Genomic DNA, 21,935 nt, shown 5'->3' on the forward strand with positions numbered 1-21,935 from the left:
AGCTCTTGGGGGTGCAGACTGTTCTCTGAGCAGTAAACAGATTATTAATGAATGTATTAACTTGATGTTCTTTGCAAATATTTATTTAAAGGCTTAAGGGGATATGAAAAACAAAGCCTTTATAAGTTGAAATGAGTCTTGCTACCTATGCAAAAGTCTATTTGAACCCATTGTTTATCTTCTGTGTTGTTTTTCACAGAAGCATGTTGTGAGAAGAAAGGGATTGTTGTGTAATTAATTGAGATATTTAAAAGGGAATTTTCATGTGATAAAAGCCTGGAGTTACATATCAAGTGTTACCTTAGGAAGATCTTCAACTTTCCATCAAAATTATAATTTCAGAGAGATGTTTGAATATTACATTTCCCATAGCACACTGAAGAACAGAGTCAAAGAGTTTCACTTCTACACAAGTAAATCTACAAAATATGTTAAAATTCCAGCATTAGAAATCCACATTGCCCAATATGTGTGAACAATAATTCCACCAGTAACATATGTGCACACCAAATTGTGAACAAAGCACCCCTTCCCTTTACACATTCTAGTCAGAAATGAGGAAAAATATATACCTAAGGAGAATCACCTTGGTAAAGACATCAATTTGGGAATCATTCATGAAGGAGCATGCACACATCCCACCCCATCCCCCACTCTTGTCAGTTAGAATTGCAGTTAACAGTCTACTGCTTGTGACTGTGTCAGAGTGGAGGGAGAGCTTGAGGGACTGACTCTGTAAGTCCGGGTGTAACGTGTCATGTGGGACTGTATTAGAGGACCCCTGGGCTTTGGCAGTAGGGAATTTCTAGCACATGGAGACCTGCCCCTGTCAGCAGTGACTGTGTTAAGAAAGTAAGTGTGACAGTTTGGTTTCTCTTATCTCATTAAGAGAGTGTGTGAGATTTACTAAAGAAGATATCTCTACCCTCCAAGATCTCCAATGCTTCAGGGTTGAATTACAAAACTGAGAATAGTGTTACTGGAAAAGGATCAAAGGGTAGCAATTAGATATGTAAGAATACAGAAATGGACCTTGAGAGGGAAGGCTAGACAGCTCTCAACAGACCTCTCTGGAACAGCAAAACTTGACCTGATTTATTAACTTATTTTTCATGGTGGAAATCAAAGCTAAGATCCAGTGCATGTATTTTAAAACATATTTATTTTTTTGAAAACTTACTACAAAATATTTTGATCATATTCACTCTCTATTATCTCAACTCCTTCAAGAGCTCCTTCAACCTCCCTACCCTCTCAACTTCATATTCTTTCTTCATTTTGTATAATAATTTATCTAGGCCATTTAGTAGTCCTGCATACTCATGTTAATGAGGAACTCCAGAGCAGCACCGGTAGATTTACCAGAAGCCACACCATTAAAGGAATCTGATTTTCTCCCTCCCATCAGCTATCCATTGTACATTTGAGCAACGCTTGATACTCACAACCCAAACTCATGAACTTTCTTTTCAGACTTCACTATGACTGTACATAAATCATCATTAATTTTATGACTTCTCTATTCTTCAAATTCAGACAGCATTTTCTATTTGTAGGGCACCTACAGCCCAGTCAGTCTTTATTTATTGAATGTAATTCACCAAGTCCAGGATGTCCTACCTTTGTATCAAAACACACATGTCTTCTACTTCATGAAATATCCTTCTTCTGCTCCTTTATTTGTTTTTTTCTGTTGTTGAATTGAATTTATTTCTTAACCAAAGACTTATCAGATATTTTCTGTGGCTGTAATACATATGGAAAGCTTCTTTCCCTTTGCTCAATTTCATACTATCTTTATATTTTGGTTCATATTTTATATGAATTTCTTTTATTTTGTTATATTTCAGGTCTTTTTTAGAATATAAATAAAAGTTTCTGGCATGTAATACTACTGAGTAAATGGATAAATTTTCAGAATTGATATAATTGCCATAGAAAAATGATGAAAGCAATCTACACATCAGCCCAAACTAAGGTACTCTCTGCCTTTTTTGTCTTAATATTCCTGCCTACTCCTTTTGTTAAAACACCACAAAAAATGACTACACGGAGATATGTCTCCTCTCCATGTCAAACTCTTTCAGTGAACCACAGAAAGAGGAGAGGAAAAGTGCAGGACGATATTTTCAAAGCAAGATGAAATGAGTTACAGCTTCAGAATCATAACCTAGATATTTACTGCTGAGACTGATGAGGCTGTGTAGAATATGCAAGAAGAGGCCTGATTCTTCAGGACTTTAGAATGCTACAAACCTATAGTCAGAAACAAAGTCACTTTGAGAATGCTTACACTAGAAATTCTCCTATTCATTGTGCTCAACTATATGAGCAATTATTCTTATTAAATTATGAACTTAATTCAACTTGTGAGCCCTAACTCTGGCAAGACATCCAGCCAGGTAGAGCCACCTTTCTCTTCTTCTTCTTCTTCCTCTTCCTCCTCCTCCTTATCGTCCTCCTCCTCCTTTTGTAGACCAGGCTGGTTTCACACTCACAGAGATCTACCTGTCTCTGAGTGCTGGAATTAAAGGAGTGGCCCATCACACCTGGCTTCAAGTAGAGCCTTCTTATCACTATTCCAGGAGTGTAGTTTTTCTTATACACATCTAGAATTAAGTAAGCTCTTGAACAAGATAAGCCCTGTCCAGTATCATGATTGTGAGATTCTTGTGCCAGTCACAACTCTTCACACTTCATTTGACTGAATTTCTAACTATTTAATTATTTTTATCCTTCTCTATCCATATTTCTACTGTCTTTATTTCATATACAACTGGATTTTATTTCCATTTCTTTCTGAATGTTGTGTACATCTTTAGAACAATATCTTCCTACTTAAACTAGATATGTTTGAGGGAAAACTTCAATTTGAGAGAGTTCAAATCTCTTGCAAATCACCATCTTTTTCACCATTTCATTCATTTTCTTGATTTCTCATTTGATTGTATAACTGTGCCAAGATTTCAAGTACTCCTGGTACTATTTTTAAAGATGCCCAGACTTGTTGAGATCCCATGGGAGACATTCTGTTCTCACAGCATGTGTCAATCACATGGACAGCCTGTCTCCAAAAAGACATTGCTTTGCTGTGTGACACAGTTTACCAGACCTTCAGATTGGACATTATTAGCAAGCAGCAGGCTAGCCACTAAAATTGCCTCTTGGTTCAGCAAGCATATACTATGCATAGAAAATGTTGTTCTTTATAATACTTTATGTTAACCTGTTGTCAGGTAGTTATGGATTATTTCCTGTGTATTAGTGATTTCTTACATGTTTATCTGTGTACCACAAGCATGCATGGTGGCCTCTGAGTCCAGAATAGGTTGTCAAATCCCTGGCAACTTGTTGTTACCTTTCATGTGGGTGCTGGGAATCAAACACAAGTAACCTTCAGAAGCAGTGAGTAATTTTAAATTTTAACTCCATCTTTGACTCTCTTGAGTCTTATTTTGAATCCATCTCTTCAGCTCTAGTCATTGATTTTTTTTATTTATTTTTTCTTATTTTTTATTTTTTATTTTTTTTAGTCATTGATTTTTTTAAAAGAACTTATTTTAAACCTAGGCTGTGGCCAAGATAATAAGTTGCCCTCCACAAACTGATAGCAAGGTCCCATTGCTGAAGACAATACCTACACATGAAGAGGTTGAGCTGGTGGCTACATAGAATCTGCTCACCCTCATGTTCTAGTGTCTTTGACATGGAAGCATACTCTGTAGGCTACCAAAAGAGAAACAACCTAACCACCAAATATTTGATCTACAAGGATATACATATACATGCTGGTAAAATATCCTAGGGCAATGGTGGCACAAACTCTGTGAGAATAACCAACTGATGTCTGATTTGACTTAAAGCCCACTCTGTGAGAGAGCACCCATACCAGACATTGCTTGTGACCAAGAAACAGACTAGATAGCTCAGAGAACTAAGAAAGAACCAAATGTTATTTCTCTAAAAAAAGTAACAATAAAATGACTAAAATGACACCTAATGATATTTTACTATACTCCTAGATCGGTGCCTTATTCAGTCATCATCAGAGAAGCAGATGGAAACAGATGCAGAGACCCCCCACCCCAGTTAGAAATTACACACACACACACACACACACAGAGAGAGAGAGAGAGAGAGAGAGAGAGAGAGAGAGAGAGAGAGAGAGAGAGATATCGGAACACACAGCTTTAAATGAGATGTCTTCATCAACTCTCCCCACCTCAGAATTCAGGGAACCCCACAAGAGAGGAATCAGAAGGGACGGGGGTAACAGAGGGTATGGAGTACACCAAGAAAACAAGACCCTCTAAAACAACTGAGAAAATCTTGTATGAACTCACAGAGTCTGAAGCAAGAAAGCACAGTGTATGTAACCAACCATCTTATTAAATGAGAAACACAGAACCAAAGCAAAGTAGAAAGCCAAGAGGTCAGAGCTAAGAGCTAAAACCTTACCCTTCCTCCTCTGGTGGTCCTACCTCTCTGAACCAGAGCTACCTCCTGTGTTAAAGTCTTTATATAGAGTTTCTGTTCGCCTTCTCATTGGTTATAAACCCAACCACATGACCTCCTCATTACGGACTATCTGTATAGACCTCCAGGTTTTTTATGATTGGTATTGAGATTAAAGGCATGTGTATCCAATACTGGCTGTATCCCTGACACACAGAGACTTACCTAGCTCTGCCTACCAAGTGCTGGGATTACGAGCATACACCACCACTGCCCTGCTTTCCTAATGCTTGCTAATAGCTCAGATCCCTGGGCAAATTTATTTATTAACGTACAAATAACATTTTAATACAAATAAAATATCACCATAGCACAGGGCCTACATAGAGCTGCACCAGGTCTTCTGTATATACACTATAGCTTTTGTTTTGTACTTTATGGAATTCATGAATGTGAAAATGAATGGGTCTCTGATTCTTTTTTTTTTTTATTTTACAATACTATTCAGTTCTACATAATAGCTACAGATTCCCTTGTTCTCTCCCTTCCTGCCCCCCTCCCCTTCCCCCAGCTCACCCCCCATTCCCACCTCCTCCAGATGAAGGTCTCCCCCGAGGACTGGGATCCACCTGATAGATTCAGTCCAGGCAGGTCCAGTCCCCTCCTCCCAGATTGAGCCAAGCGTCCCTGCATAAGTCCCAGGTTTCAAACAGCTAACTCATGCAACGAGCCCAGGACCTGGTACCACTGCCTAGATGCCTCCCAAACAGATCAAGCCAATCGACTGTCTCACCTATTCAGAGGGCCTGATCCAGTTGGGGGCCCCTCAGCCTTTGGTTCATAGTTCATGTGTTTCCATTCATTTGGGTATTTGTCCCTGTGTTTTATCCAACTATGGTTTCAACAATTCTCGATCATATAAACCCTCCTCTTGCTCACTAATTAGACTCCCAGCGCTCCACCCGGGGCCTAGCTGTGGATGTCTGCATCCAGATTCCTCAGTCCTTGGATGGGGTTTCTGGCACAACTATTAGGGTGTTTGGCCATCCCATCACCAGAGTAGGTCAGTTCCGGCTGTCTTTCGACCATTGCCAGCAGTCTTTTGTGGGGGTATCTTTGTGGATTTCTGTGGGCCTCTTTAGCTCTTTGTTTCTTCCTTTTCTCATGTGATCTTCATTTACCATGGTCTCCTATTCCTTGTTCTCCCTCTCTTTTCTTGATCCAGCTAGGATCTCCCGTTCTCTTTCCCTCGACCCTTGCCTTTCATTGCTCCCACTCATGTTCAGGCTGTTCATGTAGATCTCATACATTTCTCCGTGTCTTTCTTGGGGTCCTGTTTTCCAGGTAGCCTCACTAGTGATGTGAGTAGCAGTCCAGTCATCCTTGTTCCATATCTAGCATCCTCCTATGAGTGAGTATATACCATATTTGTCTTTCTGAGTCTGGGTTACCTCACTCAAGATGATTTTTTTCTAGTCCATCCATTTGCCTGCAAACCTCATGATGTCATTGTTTTTCTCTGTTGAGTAGTATTCCATTGTGTATATGTGCCACAATTTATTTATCCATTCTTCAGTTGAAGGGCATCTAGGTTGTTTCCAGGGTTTGGCTATTACAAACAATGCTGATATGAACATAGCTGAGCAAGTGCTCTTGTGGTATGATTGAGCATTTCTTGGGTAAATACACAAGAGTGGTATAGCTGGATCTTGGGGGAGATTGATTCCTAATTTTCTAAGAAAGTGCCATATTGATTTCCAAAGTGGTTGTACAAGCTTGCATTCCCACCAGCAGTGGAGGAGAGTTCCCCTAGTTCCACATCCTCTCCAGCATAAAGTGTCTTCAGTGTTTTTGATCTTAGCTATTCTGACAGGCATAAGGTGGTATCTCAGAGTTGTTTTGATTTGCATTTCCCTGATGATTAGGGATGTTGAGCAATCCCTCTGAATAGATCTCTGAAGTATTTGAAGGCTACCAGGCCAAACATCCTAATTGTCATGCTAGAAACCCCATCCAATGACTGAGGGAACCGGATGCAGAGATCCAAGGTCAGGCCCCAGGTGGAGCTCCAGGAGTCCAATTGGTGAGAAAGAGGAGGGTTTGTATGAGAGAGAATTGTTGAGACCAAGGTTGGAAAAAGCACAGGGACAAATATACAAACGAAAGGAAACACAAGAACTATGAACCAATAGCTGAGGAGTCCCCAACTGGATCAGGCCCTCCGGATAAATAAGACACAATGGAATACTGCTCAGCAGAGAAAAACAATGACATCATGAGGTTTGCAGGCAAATGGATGGATCTAGAAAAAAATCATCCTGAGTGAGGTAACCCAGACTCAGAAAGACAAATATGGTATGTATTCACTCATAGGAGGATACTAGATGTGGAACAAGGATGACTGGACTGCTATTCACACCACCAGGGAGGCTACCTGGAAAACAGGACCCCAAGAAAGATACAAGGATTGCCCAATGACGGAGAAATCGTTGAGATCTACATGAACAACCTGGACATGAGTGGGAGTAATGAAGGGCGAAGGTCGAGGGAAAGAGAGCCTGTGGGAGCGGAGATCCCAGCTAGATCAAGTACAGAGAGGGAGAACAAGAAATAGGAGACCATGGTAAATGAAAACCACAGGAGAAAAGGAAGAAAGAAATTGCTAGAGAGGCCCACAGAAATCCACAAAGATACCCCCACAATAGACAGCTGGCAATGGTCGAGAGACAGCCGGAACTGACCTACTCTGGTGATGGGATGGCCAAACACCCTAATAGTTGTGCCAGAAACCCCATCCAAGCACTGAGGAGTCTGGATGCAGAGATCCATGGCCAGGCCCCTGGTGGAGCACTGGGAGTCTAATTAGCGAGAAAGAGGAAGGTTTATATGAGCGAGAATTGTTGAAACCAAGGTTGGATAAAGCACAGGGATAAATAGCCAAATGAATGGAAACACATGAACTATGAACCAAAGGCTAATTCAGGAGGTTTTTAGCAGACACTCTCGTGAACTGATTTGGTTGCTGGATGCGAAGAGACAGTACCCAATCCTTACAAGGGAAGCAGTTCTGGCACAGGATAATATGAATGAAACCTTCTCAGGGTCTTAAAATCAGTCAGTCATAAAAAAAGAATGCATAGAGGGTGAAGTGAAAAGAACCTCATTTATTTACATAGAAAATAGAACGTTACTCACTCAGGCCTGGTGGATAGGGGATAGAGGAACTGAAATGTAATCTTTGTGGAATTCCAGTGTTATCCTTTATGATATACAGAGTTTTGAAGGGAAATGATGGTAACTCTTGATAAGATCATTTTACTGTCAGTGAATTACACTTAGAAAATAGATATGTAATAGTTGCATTCCTCATCACTGTGAGAAAATATTCACCTAAAAGTAAATTAACGAAAGTAGAGATTATTTTGGCTCCCAGAGGAAGGTTCCAGCAGAGGAGTCATGGTGACAGGAGGTAGAAGTTGGTCATGTTCCTCCACAATCAGGAAGTAGAAAGAGATGAATTGTCCATGTTTTATTTTCCAAGGATCCATGAATGGTGCTGCCCAAGGACACCATCCCATGAATGGTGCTGCCCACATTACAGGTGGGTCTTCCCACCTTTGTTAAGCTAATCAAGATGAGCCATTCCAAGCATGTTAGAGACTAGTTTACTTTAGACAACCCCTCCCAAGCATGGTGGAGACCAGCCAACTTTAGATAACCTACTGTAGAAATATCAGACCCCTTGAGATTAATGTATTTTTCTAGCACTCAAAAGGAATGCTAGGAAGCAAAACTAAGTCCTCTGCAAGAGTAGTAAATAATCTTGATGATTGAGCCATCTCTGCATTTTATTCTATATAAATATAAATATATTTTTACTTCGATTAAATATATTTTAAATAAAACATAATGAGTGTAAGAGCCTGCACTTACTTACTGAGCCAAGATCACTTGGATATAGCCTCAAGGAATGAAATCAGGCCAGGTTGGAGAGACCACAGTAAAGCTGAGGCTGTGACAATTTTTTGAGAGAAGCCAGACTTTTTATACCTTTATCAGAAACAGAATATAATGGCAATTGCCAGGATCAATACAATTGTGGTTGCCAGGATACAGTGAAGTTTGCAAGTCATACAGGGTACAGAAGATCACTGTCTAAGACCAATTGTCCTGTGAAGCCTTAGTGCTTCCTTGACCACTAAGGCAACATACAGAGAAACACCAAGTGAATGCTTCACTGCCTGAGGGAATGCATCAGTCCCACAGGATCTGGAAGTCACATTGTGCCCTAAGAGCCAGGGACTCTAACCTGAAAAACCTATGATGGATGCCTCTAAAGGTAGCTAGGCCAAGGCAACTACATGGTTCCCTGAAAATGATGTTATAGGTAGACTATAGAAAATACATGTTCTGTTGGGTGGTGGTGGTACATGCTTTTAATCCCAGCACTTGGGACACAGAGCCAGGTGGATCTCTGTGAGTTCAAGGCCAGCCTGGTCTGCAGAGCGAGATCTAGGACAGGCACCAAAACTAAACAGAGAAACCCTGTCTCAAACAAACAATCAATCAATCAAACAATCAAACTAACAAACAAACAAGCAAACAAACAAAAAGAGCTAGTCAGCTGATGGATGCACTGGGTGGGTGAGTCTTTGGAAAACATCCAGTAAAGGACCAGAGAGAACCAAGTTGTGAAATCAGCAAACATGATCTATTGAGAAAGTATCTTTATTATAGCTACATCATGCATTAGAATGTTATAATCAGTAAAGCCTTCTGTTGGTCAGCAGTAGGAGACCATTTGATGATTTCTGAGGCTGTAGTGAGGAAGGTGTGAATTACAAATCACAGTTGCTTAGAAACACCAGGCAAAGCCCATACATTCTAGTGAAGATAAATACAATAATTCAATAATAATGACTGGAGATGGCTATGGCGTATTTCATTCCTGTGTAGTTTTTTACAAGACATAATTTGACTATACTTTTGGAATCACACTGTTCAACTTATTTCAATGTTTAGCATTTCTTACATTTCTAGTGCAATGTAAGAAATGTTCTTTGATTACTTTGCAGATTGACAGTTACTGCTCAGTATGTATTAACTGTAATTAAATCAATAAAATGTTTCATGACAGACATAACATTGCACATTATCTCATTAAAAGACACTCATAAAGACCATGACCTCTCTTGTGGTCTTTACTGGCAGCTTTCAAGACCTATTCTTCTTTATTTACTTTTACTAAACCTCTGGGCTCACTCAAAAGAAACCCAGAGTCAAGGTATCAAGTCTTTGGGACTGGTGGGACACAGGAAGGAATCAACTGTTAGGCCTACTTTCCAACCACAGTGAAACCTAGGGTTTCCCAAATAACCTCCAAGTGCCTTCCATCACACTTCTTGTTGTTTTAGTATAAATGTGATCCCATGGGCATCATGGCAGATGCTAGTAATTTTAGCACTGATAAGGCTGAGGCAGGAGAATTGTGAGTTTAGGCTGTCATGGGCTACAAAGCAAGACACTATCAAAACAAGCAAACAAAAGACAAGAGGACTAATATAGAAAATACTTCCAAGAAAAGAATCTGACATATGATGTATATGCTTAGAAAAAAATAGGATCTCCCAACCATGTGTTTTAACCTTTCTATTTTTGTTCCTTGATTTGATTTGAAGTCAGATTTGTGGCTACTCTAGACCTGATAGCTTCAATCGCACTCTGAGATCTGGATTTCTCTCTGCTGACATGACTCAAGCTCAGGTTTAACTGAGTATGCTCTTGCCCCTTGCTTTCTCAAAGTGGTAATGCTTTTCATTCCTTCTATTGTGAGTCCTTTATACACACAGCTGGAATGATCTCATTCCCAGATCACTGTCTCCCAGTCTTTCTTGGCACTGTCTTCTAGCACCCATGATTCCACCCTCCTCAGTCCTCTCTCAGATTGAGGTAATTTGGCAACCTCGGTGTCTCATCCTCTGCCTTAGACTTATTCTTTCAATACTCTGAGTGTGTGTCTCTCCAGTGCTTGCTTGTTCTACTGTTGAGTGAGAATCAGTTATACGACCAGTTGCTTGTGGATGGGGATCATCTCCAAGTTCTTATGCATATGGTGCAGGCACTGAACCACTGAGCTATATTCTTGGTTTTCTTGTATGTTAATGCTTTAGATAGGCAGTCTAGTTATGCTACCCAGACTGGCCTTGTGGTTGTGATACTCTGTCTGTAGCCTAGCTAGTGGATGGAAATACAGTCATGGGCTATTATACACAGTTCACTCAGGAAGGTTTTAATCAGAGATATTATTATCTCTTAAGCAATGTTTGTTATGCATGTTCTTTTAGTCTCACATTAACAGGTCAAATATTATTATCAATAACTGCCCATCCTTTGCTAATTGTTATATAAATTTTGATACCAGAAATACATGGTCATTAAAATGAAATGTGTTCCAGTCTTTAAGAATTAGCAGGCCATTAAGTTGCAGTAATTATGTATCCACAGAATTAAATTGAACCAAGGTTATTTATAGGTGCATGATAATAGACTTGGAATCAACATAACAATCCACACACTAAGAAGAGCTGTTCATGCTTGAAAGAAGTAAAAATTATGTTTGAGGACATAAGAGGATACAAAGATTTATTTGGCTGTTGTTTCCAGGCAGACTTGAAGCCACTCAAAATGCTCAGGCATGGAAACACTTTTCCTACTTAACTATTCTTCCAACTAAGGAAAAAGAAGTGGTTCTTGAGAGACTGAGAAGCTAAGTAGAAATCTTAAGTTACATCAGAGAATAAAAAATATTCTTTCATTACTCTCTGGAGATAGAATAAAACTTGGAGTTGCACTCCTGATATTTTAAATAGGATTAGCGATAAATGGTCAAGGCTTTCTATTAGAGCCTAAAATAATCCACACAAGAAGTGAAAGTAATGGAAATATACCACTGCCATTATTATGTATAATATATGTATATTAACATCTATTAATGTGAAGCTACATTAATAGAAAACACTCCTAATCTGGTTCTTGACAGAAAAAAGAATCAGAATTATCATGTGTCTATAAAGGCAGGAAGGAGCCAGATCTAGTTTTTTTTTTAAATCTACAGATTACTACAAACCATAAGCAGAAACTTGAAGTTTTACATAGCAGGAGAAAGTATGCATGAACAACTAGTAAAGTAGGATCAGTTCTAAAGTCTTTTCTCAAAGCAACTGAAGTACCCCAAAAGCCACAAAGCTAAGCTGAGTCAACACAGAAGAATAACTTGTTTGAGGTGCATTGAAGGTGAACAACAGTGCCTGCCCATCACCTGACTAGCACTGATTCTGTGTGGAGAGGAACGGGCTTCTCCAAACAGTCCTCTGAGGAGAGGAAGAAAACCCAGCAATGTGTCTAACAACATAGGAAGGGGGAGACATGTGCATTTATTTCTATAGCCTCAGGTTCTATATCAGTTTGAAACTGACTTGTTCACAACACTGAGAAATTAGCTGCAATTGATAAATAGAAGAATTAATTATCATTCTCTCATGGCAAGGGGAAACGTAGAAACACAGGTCAACCATTCAGCCTCAGTCATGAACCAAGAATCTTTACAAATACTTTGGGAAACTGAACAACTGATTTTGAAGACTTTGAATAAGAGATGCCTGTTATTATAGGGCTAGGGAGAAGGAAAAAAATATCCAGGTTTGTAAAGATTCTGTGTTAAATCAGTCAAAATTTAGATGCCTACTAATTTTCTGAAAAATTAAAAAAGATACAAGAAGCAAAAGATTACTAATTTTAAAAGGAAAGTGGAGACTATAATATGGCATGTGTGGCAAGTTTATATTGAAGTTCAGAATACAATATTCCAAGAGATAGTTGAGTTATTCTAGCATGTTAATGCACATGCAATTGAGGTTTCATAGGAAAAAGACAAATAAAGGAGAAAAGCTAAATATAAATCTGAATCTTCCAGTTTTCTAACATTAATAGAGGGCCTTAATGCAGATATTCAGAAAGATAAGCAAATGCATCTGGCCTACAGACAGAACATTTTCATGTAATAGTACAAGTGCAAAAGCAGAAAGAAAATAAAAACCTTGAGAGTACACAGAAAAGAAAAAAAAACCCACACAAACAAGGAACTAACAGTGGATATGTATATTTCAACAGTGACAGAAGCCAGAAATAATACAGAATCATTAAATAAAATGAAATAATATAATAAATAAATGGACATTATAAAAATCTTTCTGTTCATTTAAATGCAGTTTTCTATATGTAGAATTTTACAAAGAAGTCATCAGATAAAGTAAAAAACTGAATCTTTTTATGTTATTTGAAGGTAATTGCATAAAATCTACTCTCATAGAAAACCAGATGACGTAATGGAATGATTCTAAAACATTTTAATAAAAATTAATATAAATATTTCACAAAATATTAATTGTGGAAAATTTCCAAAATCTCATGGTATAAGACACTTGACCCCAATACTTGGAGAAGTGAGATTTAAAAATAAATATTCTCAAATACGCATATAACTATAAATTCCTTTATAAAAATTTGAAAAGTGAAACACTGATATAAAGAATAAATCAACATCATTAGAAAAATTTTCTTTCAAAGACAGAAACACAGCTTGTCCTCACATTAACTCATGCAATTTAGACTGTTGCTTTAAGGAAACATGATCATTTCAGCAGGTTTTTGCAGAGCTAGTGAGTAAACTAAACTTTCTTATGATACACTCTCAGCAGAGTTGAACTTGAGGAAAATATGCCTCTTTCAAGCAAATTCAAGAACAAAATCACCCTATCAGAGTGAAACAAAAGAACCCAACACACCCGACTGAAGTCACAGAGACTCTGGCCCATTGTAAAGTGCACATAGGTAAGAAGCAATGAATGTGAAGTGTGAATGCCCCTCAGCACCAGGTCTACTCTGGAAGCAGAGAAAAGGGGAAGAATGCCAGAAATGAAAGTTATGGATGGTGAAGCTGCTTCAAAAACAAAACAATAAAAAATTAGCAAGGTGGTTTACAATAAGATCTCTTCAGAAGAAATTTATTTGATATGAGCAAAACAATAGCTATGCAAAGCATATTTACAAATTGGTTCATTTATTTTTGTGCACTTGAGAAATGTGTAGAAAATAGAGCAGCTACACCGAAAAGAGAAAAATGAGAAAAAGAATATAGAACAGAGCTGAGCGGTGGTGGTGTACACCTTTAATCCCAGCACTCAGGAGGCAGAGCCAGGTGGATCTCTGTGAGTTCGAGGCCAGCCTGGTCTACAAAGTGAGATCCAGGGCAAGCACCAAAACTACACAAAGAAACCCTGTCTTGAAAACAAACAAACAAACAAACAAACAAAGAAGAACAGGTCGATGAATGGAGGGGTGAATCACTTACAGAATGGAAAATTGAATTTTAAAATCAGGCCAATAGCCCTCAGGTGAACTTTATGTAACTTAGAATCTCAGATAGAGATCAGATTTCATAGTTACTGAAGACTGAGACATTTATACATAATATCAAAGGGCAACATGTAGATAACATACCAAAGCTAAACAGTGTGTTGGTCCCTGACAATCAGTTGTGAAGATCACTGTAAGCGTAGCATATCCATGCCCTTGACACAATGAGTGAGAAATTCAAAATACCAGGAATAATGTCACTCTCAAGGGATGCACCATTCTGTTAATATGGGATGTTTTCGTGCAGTGAAGGAAGGATTCTCTTTATAGGAACCTGGATGAATTAGCTATCGATATAGGACAAATATTCACCAAAACTAATCCAAGAAAAATTATATATTGAAATATCCTACATCAGAAAATTTAAAATCCTCAAGTGTGATTTTATAGATCAATGTATAAGATAGAATCATCATAAAAGTGAGATCAATCAATAAATAATGATGCTGTGCCCACACACTTAAGGGGTGGTTGTGCACACAGTTTGGTCAACAGATTGCAGATAGGAATGTGGGAGAAGAGTGCTTTTGTAATTTTACAAAGACAGAGGAACATCAGTGTGCACTTGTGCAGGGATGGGGCCCAGTAGGTTCTGTATCTCATTACTTTTCCTTCATTCATTTCTATCTTCCTCTCTTCACAACAGCAGAGATATTCTTGTAATGCCCTTCTCAGAAAGCCCTAGACTTTTAATTAGGCATGATCTGGCTGGCTTATTTCACCAGTGGAGGAAACCACTTTCAGGGATCCAAAAATACTTACCACACACATCTGAATTCCTTATGCCAAATTCCTGCGAAACATTAGATCCAAATTTTGTCCCCTTTTAATTCAAACTGCTTGTGAATGTGAGAGCTTCTGACCTCTGAGAGCAGTGGGTGAGACAGGCATTGATTCAGGGTAAGGGTTTTTATTTTTATTATTTTTATTAATTCATTGATTAACTGCTTGATTGAGTTTTGAGACAGGGTCTAATTAGCCCAAATTATTCTCAAGCTAGCTGTTTGGCTGCTATGCCCAGACCATGACTCTAAAGAGAGCACTGAAGACGGAGGATGTCCAGAATGCAACAGCAAGGTTTATTCTGTAGATACAAGCCTAGTCAGGGAACTTTCCTACACCCAATACAGTGAGGCAGAGAGGAGTTGCTCTTTGTTTGTGAGGCTGTCTTTTTAAAGGTAAAAACCACAAGCCCTTCAGGGCAGTTGTGGGGATTGGGGATTTGGCACGGTTGCAACTCAGATTGGTTTATTTTTATTTTTGAAGGTCTCTGTTCTCTTTTAATTGGTGAGGGTATGTAACCATTGAATTTACTGGTTGGGGGTTGCAATTATCTTTTTGGGGGCAGTCCAGGACAATTCCTGGGCTTTGTTCTTGAGCTACCATAGGGGCAGGCTGGCCTAGCATGTTCACATTGACCCATGCACGCAGCTCTAAGTTGGTGAGGGGTCCCAGACAGTAAACAACTGGTTGAACCTTGAACAGTCAGGGTACATGCAGAAAGGGAGCTACTGCAAGGACTATGTCTTTTGTTCATGGCCTTCCCAGAAACTGCTTGCTTAAGCCTCAGGAAACTGAGGCCTAATCTCTGAGAGAAGACTAAGCAGCCTGTTATGGCATCTGCTTGGTCCTTTCATAGCCAAGGGTGAACTAGATAGAGCTTTGATCCTCTTGACTCCACATCCTGGGTGCCTGGATGATAGGTGTGCAACACCACAATTGGACTGGGAGTTTGTATGTTGGGCGAGAAACATGTACATGGCCCCTGCCATGTAAGGTGTGAGAGACTAAAACCCTGCTTCATTTCCTGGTGGGGAGAGGGACAGCCCAAGAAGAAATAACATCTTCCACAGAGAAAGTCAGCATGGACTGGTTCTGCTAGGGCATGAATTTGTGTTTTTCAAAGCAGATCTGAATAGTTGCTGATGTCAGAGCCCTGAATCCAAAGGTAAGGAGAGTGAATTTGTGCTTGGGGACTGTTTCTCATCACCTGTTAGGAGAGCTAGTCCTCTACAGTCTTCAGTGGAGGCTGTCAGTTCCTTTAACTTCTGTCACTTCTGTTGCTATGGTAACAACTCAGATCTCCCACTGTTAAGTTCACCTGCAAAAAGGTAACATTTTAAACTTTTCTGACACAACTTGGAGCTCTGGTTGTACCGTCATCGTAGGAAGTCTGGTAAACCAGTAGGAATCATGTTGTAGGGCAATTAAAAACACCAATGCTTAACTGAAATTTTCTCAAATAAGATTCTGCCTTCAGGGTTGTGTGTTGACAGTCTTCCAGTATGTGAAATGTGGGCATCATTGCAGTTCACTAGCATGGTCCGACTCAATAAGCACTTTGTGTGACTATGGAAAAGTGATATACTGAATTGTTCAATTCATATCCAAAGAACTGACCTGAACACTCACCCAAGGGACTTGTGTGGCAATGGTGCCTGGGAATGTATGCATCCACACAGCCAAACTGAGTTTAGTTGGCAGTAAGGGCACCATCAGCAGCAAGCATGAGTTCCTAGTGAAAGTAAAATCTGCAGTGACTTTTCCCACCATGACTACACTAAGATTCTGAGGGTGCTGGAAAGGGAAGTTGTAAGAGATGATCAAAACCCCCTCTGACTTTCAGAGTAGCTGTGGACAGGGTAGTTGAGGTAAAAACTGGAAAGGTAGGTAGAACTCATTTAATCATATTTTATATCAGCACTCAAGTAATTTAATAATAATAATAACAACAACAATGACAATAATAATAATTGAGCCACTTGGGATGGCTCTTACACATAATCCAACACTTGAGGACAGTCTGGTCTACATGGTAAAGCCCTGTCTCAAACAACAGCAGCAGTAAAGCTGAGTGTGATAATTTTAAATGTTAACTTGTGAAAGCATACTGAGAAATTGTCTAGAGCAGATTATCCTGTGGACCGGTCAATGGGAATTATCTTGATTATTAGTTGATCTAACTGACTCTGTATTTCACCATTCTCTACAATGGGCCCTGAACTAAGAGTGAAGAAAAACAACCAAGAACAAGCAAGAAGGCAGCATGGGTGCCTGTGTTTCCAGTGCCCTTGATTGTGGGTGTGCTGACACTGACTCCTGAGGTTCTGCTGGGCCTTACCTGAAGTGACAGACGAGAACCTGGAACCCCTTTTACCTCTAAAGTTGGTCTTGTCCAGTGTTTCATCACAACAGAAATGAAACTAGAACAACGAATCATGTTCTTTGCATAGGATCTATTATCAGAGCTAGATATGAATATCAATAACTATTGCTGATGTTGACACAAGCTACCTATCCTAATATGATTCTTTTTCACAATCCTACATGTGCATATTATACACATTGCACAAGTATACGTTACAGATATGCATGCATGTGTTACATATTACCAGCTATGTGTCCTGTGCTCCATCTTTAACTGATTTCTCCTCTAAGCAGTGTGCTGACCCATGAAGTCATACACTGTCTTAAGCACTGCTTTCATGGGTATTTAGCCCATTATTTCTTAGATTTAGCTTGTGTATTCTGATATTTGTCCCATTTTTCATCAGTGATCTCTACTTCCCATCTCCTTTTCCTAGTTCATGTCTGGATGGGATTATTCTGTGTGAACTGCTTTATCTGATAGTCATGTAATCTACTTCTGATCAGTATTTCATAAGGTCACCTAGGCATTTTACTAAAACTCAAATAGGATTATACTATGTGCCTGTTTAATATTCCATGCTCCTTCATCTCTATTTTTACCAACTTCTAAGCTCCAAAGTCTATGACTTAAATGACACCTTACCTAGGAAGACTAAGATGTGTAAACCAAATAAAAATCTGGGTAAATTTGTAGTGAGGCTGGAGCTTTCTACCTCAGAATGTTGATCTATGACCCACTTCCCTGTTCCTGACCTCAAATGTGAGGTGTCTCTCTGATTTCTAAGGACCTACACAGCTGATTTTGAAAATGTCATTGTTATAAAAAAAAGACAGAGTGTCCTGGGATGACCTTAGGCTATGAGAGTGGGACATTTGTCCTTTACATCATGAGAGAATGTCATTGCTGTGTAATTGTTTTTCTCTCTGAGACTCAGGGGGCTTTTGTGAGACTCACAAAATGCAAAAGACTTGTGAGGAGCCTGCCTGCAGTTTTACAAATGTTACCACTAAAGGAAGGAAGACTCTTCAGTGGAGTTGTCTGCACGCTGAACAAGGAGAGTGCAGTTGAGTGAAATGAGGATATGACCGCTCCAAGGTGTGGTTGAGAATTTTTTATTGTAGATATGAGGGAGAGTACAGCCAGAGGCATCTGGAAGAGTCTAGAGCAGGGAGAGAAAGTAATAGACTGAATGTGGTCATGAGAGGAGAGGGAGACTGGGAGAGTGAGAGAGGAAGAGAAGAGCAAAGGAAGAAAAAAGAGGGGACCAGGAGCCAAGAACAGAGGCCAAGAGAGAGAGTAGAACCAAGAGAACAAAGAAAATGTGTGGCTGAAATGGGAGGTTTTTGTAGGAACCAGAAGCTGGAGGAAGGGAAGAGAAGTTCAGGGCTGGAGAGGTTTAGAGTAGGGACAGAGGACGGGGTGGGAAATGCTGAGAGGAGCCAGGACTCTGTAACAGATACTTGTGATTCTCAGAGAGCCTGGCTGCTAGTGTGCATTTTGGTAGGTTGATTGGGCACCACAGTTAGCCATTTGTCCTGAGTTTCTTTGGGACCTGACAGTAGTAACGCATATTCCATGAGTTGCAACCATACTGGAGTGGCCTTTCACTAATGCTGCTATCCAGGTCACCAAGCTCCTGCCTTATTCTCAGTAAGTACATTGGCTCATCCAGGTTGGCTTGGAGAAGATGGTGTCCTAGGCTTGCCATTGTCCCTTCCTTCTGGGAATAACAGAATAAACTCCCTAGGAAAATATTCACAAAGCCATTACTTTAAACAAAGGGTATGAAATAACAGCATATTTCTGTAAGAACGGCTCTTAATCTATATGCACCAGATTTTCCAAAGCAATGAAAAAATAAAATGTTTCCCACAGAAAATTTGCAAAGATTTGAATTGAATTTTTAATAAATTAAAAATTGATTAGTAATACACAACTTCTTGAGGCTCTGGAAATTGTGATTTTTCCTGTGAACTATCTTTTTTTTTTTCATTTGCCCTTCTGGAAAATTATTTTGTGTTTAAGTACAAGAGATTGAAAATTTCATTCTAGAGACATGTGTTCTCAAAATCATCTGAATATTATGTGGTAGTTCAAGTTGCTAGAAATATCACTAGGAATTCTTTTATTTTAAATAAGATGTGAATTGTATTGAGTCACAGAAACACTTTAAAAAAATTAGATCAACATAGCATGGTAGAGGGAAGAAGTTCAGAGGAGAGCATCCACTGGCCCTCACAACAGGGCAGCTCACTATTTCAATGTGTCCATCAGGAGCTCAGTTCTCTGCTTCCCTGAGGAAGGGCTCAATCTCTGTTGTACTTTCATGTCAGTACAACTTCTCAGGACAATATCCTTCCTGATTAATCGGAATCATCAGGTTTGTGACCCTGGTAGGAATTTTTAGATATCTTCACTTTTGTCAAATAACATAAAACACAAGAGCAATAATGTCCCATTGTTTTGGTGGGTCCAGGTTGTCATCCAAAGGAGGAAATGTCAAAGGCATTTATCAACAGGGCAGGTGTCATAGAAGCCACACAGAATTCTGTCTGTAGAAGGGCCAGGAGGAGCTCCCACTTCTGTGCTCACCAGTACCTAAAAAGGCACATGAACCCAAGGGTAGGCTTGGAAAGGGAGTCCTTGGCCTTATGCATCCGCACATCTTTCACATCTTAGGTGGTGTGTTGTTCTGAATGAAAGAAATAGATTCATCAATAAGAGAAGAATACTCTTGTTTTCAGTGGAGAAAAGAAACTAGCTAGCAAACTTACAACTTTATATATTGCTAAGTATTTGAAGTAAACACCTACCTGGGGACTTACTTGTTTAAAAATGAGGGAGCATTGAAATCAAATTTATTAAATCAAAACAAATAACAAATGACTCGAAAAACAAATGGTTTTGTTGGCTGGAAAAACACATTACATTTTGGTGTTATTTATTGTACTAAAGAAAAGAATACATAAACGATTACCTAGAAATATATGTGGATTACTGAAGATTTCTTACATGCACAAAAGATGGTCAAAATCAACATAAATTTTACTTCATCTTCATATAGCTGGCAGTTTGTGATAAAGGAGACTGATGTTTTGTTATTATTCCAACTACAGTATATGTTTTTCATACACCTGTTATTAAGTGATACCAGCAGTATAGACACTAAACACACGAACAACTATAATTTGCTATTTCATGTCATTATTTTTAATGAGATAAGTGAAAAGAATTTGCATGACACATAACAACTGCTAAACAGTAAATGAAACCAAGTGGGTAACTGTCACCTTTACTTACTAACATGAAGTTGTGCAAAATCTTAGCCTTCAAGTAATATTCTCTGATCAGAAATATGGGATACAATTATTTTTACCCTTTATCAATACCAATTCACTATTGTTTATTGATGTGAAAGGAGGGAGGTGAGGAAAAGGAGAGAGACAGAGAGAGACAGAGAGAGACAGAGAGAGACAGAGACAGAGAGAGAGAAAAGAAAAGAAGAGAGGAGAGGAGAAAAGAAAATGTTGGTTCAGGATATAAAGTGAATCCTATATCATGTATGTGCATAGGAACTCAAACATCTACTGAATAAATCAGGACCTGTGCCTTTCCCTCTGAACCAGTGGTGTACATTTATTTATTGTATTAGGTTATAGTTTGATCTATGAGCAAACAACATTAGTGATCATGTACATGTTTGCTACCCCCATAGTTATCTAAAAGCTTGTAGGATAAGTGGTATCTTCCCCTGGAGTGTGAGTTCTGACTAAAGCCTCTTGGACTCCTTCTGGCCATGAGGGTGTTCTTACTGAACTACCTTCTCGTATCACATGTTAGTACTAGCTGTCTTTCTGTTGGTGCAATTAATTTTGAATATGGGGGCTTTCTTGAGGAATGTAATGTTATATCTTTGAAATTTTAAATATTTCCTGGATGTTAAATACTCTGACATGTTTTCATATTGAGGAATTTTTATCTATGAGTATTTCCATTTGCTGGGATTATTTTGTGCTTTTGATCTTCACTAATACTTCTTATGAAAATAAATGTAGAACAAAATTAACAGATTTTGAAAGTGAAAGTAAATATTGGCACTACTTAGATGTCATGAGGGAACGTTTAGGGTTGGATGGGGTGAATCATAGCAAAGTGTAAGGTTTTATGTGCATGGGATAAAACACATAATCTTGTACTCTTCATAAAATAATTATGAATATAAATGATTATAGGCTCCAGTGGTTACCATTCCAAATAAGTCCATGTGAGGTGAGCTGGTTCACTAGTGGGTAACTAAGCAGAAACAAAAAGACTTGGAAGTGGGTTGGGAACACACCCTCTGTAGCCATTTCCAGCTCAAATGATAGACATTAAAGGGGTAGAGATGAAAATAAAATGGCTTGATGGTTAGGTTTTTAATAACATGAGAGTTTATGATGTTACCATGTGACCATCCAGAGCTATTCTGTCAATAAAATAGCCATTCTATATAATTTAAACTAAGGTATCAGTAACATTTTAAAAATTTAAGGTGGTTTTTGGTAATTTTAAGTTATTTTCTAAAGTCTATTTTCCATGCCATCTCATTTCCATCATTTCTCCAGAGCAGTTCCTTAGGACCTCAGGACTTCTTTGATGTTAATGTGTCTTTATGAGCAATTTTTTTGTTAATTCCGTCTCTAGTTTTAGTTTTAGAGTTCTTATTATAACAGATGGATGATGATTTCTTGAATTCCTTTGGCTTGTACTTGTTATAACTTTGTAAATTCCTGACTTGATTTATTTTCTCTATTTTTGAAAAATCTATGTACCTCCTCAACTAGTTCCCTGCCCCTCTTTGCTTTCTGTTAGGACA

General features: G+C 38.9%; 1 long non-coding RNA gene and 1 pseudogene across 7 annotated transcripts in view; one reads left to right on the plus strand and one right to left on the minus strand.

The window, feature by feature from the left end:
* LOC143267054 (uncharacterized) overlaps window positions 1-662 on the minus strand; it is a 53,592-nt gene extending 52,930 nt beyond the window's left edge. For 5 of the 6 annotated variants that reach the window (XR_013041992.1, XR_013041987.1, XR_013041986.1 and 2 more), the window contains exons 1-2: window positions 573-662; window positions 301-419 (exon numbers count right to left, since the gene is read on the minus strand). This is a non-coding gene — a long non-coding RNA (uncharacterized LOC143267054). The remainder of the gene's footprint in view (window positions 1-300; window positions 420-572) is intronic. The other variant, XR_013041994.1, reaches the window with a different exon arrangement.
* Window positions 663-680: 18 nt separating this feature from the next.
* Window positions 681-21,935, plus strand: part of LOC143267056 (large ribosomal subunit protein eL13 pseudogene) — a 75,487-nt pseudogene continuing 54,232 nt past the window's right edge. The window contains exon 1 of the transcript XR_013041995.1: window positions 681-852. The product of XR_013041995.1 is annotated as a large ribosomal subunit protein eL13 pseudogene (transcript). The remainder of the gene's footprint in view (window positions 853-21,935) is intronic.

The sequence above is a fragment of the Peromyscus maniculatus genome, chromosome 1, assembly GCF_049852395.1.
Source record: "Peromyscus maniculatus bairdii isolate BWxNUB_F1_BW_parent chromosome 1, HU_Pman_BW_mat_3.1, whole genome shotgun sequence".
Classification (NCBI taxonomy): Eukaryota; Metazoa; Chordata; class Mammalia; order Rodentia; family Cricetidae; genus Peromyscus; species Peromyscus maniculatus.